At 38.2% G+C, this 2,500-nt stretch overlaps 1 pseudogene; it reads left to right on the plus strand.

Annotated features, from left to right (window-relative positions):
• Positions 1–2,500, plus strand: part of LOC140679971 (ependymin-2-like) — a 39,543-nt pseudogene that overhangs the window by 3,132 nt on the left and 33,911 nt on the right.

The following is a 2,500-nucleotide window of genomic DNA, read 5'->3' on the forward strand; positions in this document are numbered from 1 at the left end:
CTGATTGCTGGAGGTGTCACTTTGGTGAGTCTGCAGTTACCCCTTTCAAATAAATAAAATTGTGTAGAGAAATCTATGTAACTACATGTCTTGCAGATGACCCCTAGTGGACTCTATATGTCCTCAGGAACAATCAGCTACGACGCTTTTGGGCAGAAGATTCGTGTCAGAAACTCTGGCTTTGTTGGAAATGAAACATTTGCTATTGACCAGCTGATGCTCTTTAACAAGGTAGTTCTTCTTCGTGTTCTCCTTGTTCTTCTTGTTCTTTTTCCTCATTCTTGTACTTATATTTTTTCCGTTCTTGTTCTTCTTTTCGTTCTCGTACTTTTTCTTTTTGTTCTTATTTTCGTTCTTCTTTGTTTCTTTTTTTTGTTCTGGTTTTGAACCCTTTAGTATTGACCAGCTGATGCTCTTTAACGTTATATTTCTCCTTCTTCTTTTTTTGTTCTTGTTCCTCTTTTTGTTCTTCTGCTCATTCTTCTTTTTGTTCTTCTGCTTCTTCTTTTTGTTCTTCTTCTGCTTCTTATTTTTGTTCTTCTTCTTTTTTTCATTCTTCTTCTTCTTTGAATTTTTGTTCTGGTTCTTTTTCTTGTTCTTCTTTTTTGAAGCATTTGCTATCGACCAGCTCTTTCACAGGGTATTTCTTCTTCTTCTTTTTTTCCTTCTTTTTCTTCTTCTAATGCTTATTCTTTTTTATAGTTCTTCTAATGCTTATTCTTCTTTTTCTTCAAATGCCTTTTCTTCTTCTTCTTCTTAATTCATCCTGTGTAGGGCAACAGGTGAGCTAGAGCCTATCCCAGCTGACTTTTGGTGAAAGTAAATACCGTATTTTTCGGAGTATAAGTCGCACATGCCGAAAATGCATAGTAAAAAAGGAAAAAAACATATAAGTTGCACTGGAGCCCGGCCAAACTATGAAAAAAACTGCGACTTATAGTCCGAAAAATACGGTAGTGTAGTTTAATTTTGGAAATAATAGTAGAATCTTTGTTTCTGGGTTTATTGCATCCCAGTCATGCCCTCACACGTCAGTTGCAGACATTTGTGTGTTTGCATTATTTTATTCTTTTTACAGTGTTGATTTATTTTATTTTGATGTGTATTTCTGGTCTTGTCATCCTCGTCCAGACAGGAAGACGACACGGCAGTGCGGCTGGATCAAAAGAGACGTCGGAGACGCTTTACTGAACCAAAAGTTGCCTCATTACAAGCGAGCGTCATTATACAGGACTGCAGTTCCTGGAGGAGGTCAGGTCATAAATGATCTTAGATGATGTCATTAAGCTAAACATGTGGTCTCTTCTCACCTTTGCATACCAAGGTCCAATTTTATTGTTTTTTCTTCCGCGATAACTAATCCAGTCCGCACACAAATGTCAATACTAAAGGGCTCTAGGTTATTATGTGCCCAAACGGAAATACCTACTGGTTAAACTGGTGGTTTGCTTTCTCCCAGATGAATATAAACATTCACCATATGCAAAACATAATAGGAGTTAATTGATTCACTTAAATTTTTCAAAAGCCCGAGTCAGGAATTATTGAATGGGATTGGTGCATCTTAGTCTGTTGTAAAAAATAAGCCAAATCAAATCATGTGGTTGACTTGCTCTGGCCTCTCCTAATGAAAGAAACCGTAAGACAAAAAAGAAAAACGGGTCGAATTGCAATGTATCATCGTTACCACTAGGTGGTGTAACTATACGGGATTATTTTTTTATTTGTAGTTTATATTGTCCATAGGTATACATGCAAGTGTGGATGGTTGTGTGTCCATACAGTATGTGTCCTGTGATTGGCTGGTGACCAGTCCAGGTGTACCTCCCTTCTCTTCCCAAAAACCCAAATGAGGATACGCTTTATACATGGAGGTACAAAAGGATTGGATTATTTTAATGAAATACTCTACACATGTGTTTTCTCTTCTTCCAGAAAGTCTGCTATGAAATCAACTGGAGAGAATTCACTTGCAAGAAGAAGCGTCTGAATACGGATTTCATTCCCATGCAAGTGCCCGATAACGCTGTGATGATGGGTCAGGCCATTTTGGGTTCCTCCTCCTCCTGGGGAATGGGTGTGCTGGTCAACAACTTGCATGGATTACTTCCCAACAGCGGTGAGAAGCATCACTGGATCATCTGTGAAGGAAGACATTATGTAGGTCAGTGTTTTTCAGACATTTTTGAGCCAAGGCACATTTGTTGCGTTGAAAAAATGCGGAGGCACACCACCAGCAGAAATCACTAAAATAACGAAACTCAGTTGATAGTAAAAAGTCATTGTCGCAATTTTTAGATATGACTTTAAACCATAACCAAGCATGCATCAATATAGCTCTTGTCTCAAAGTAGGTGTACTTTCACCACCTGTCACATCACGCCCTGACTTATTTGGAGTTTTTTTCTGTTTTCCTGTGTGTAGTGTTTTACTTCTTGTCTTGCGCTCCTATTTTGGAGCATATATAAGTCGCACTGGTGTATAAATGGCATTCTTTGGG

Source organism: Nerophis lumbriciformis, linkage group LG27 (genome assembly GCF_033978685.3).
Source record: "Nerophis lumbriciformis linkage group LG27, RoL_Nlum_v2.1, whole genome shotgun sequence".
NCBI lineage: Eukaryota > Metazoa > Chordata > Actinopteri > Syngnathiformes > Syngnathidae > Nerophis > Nerophis lumbriciformis.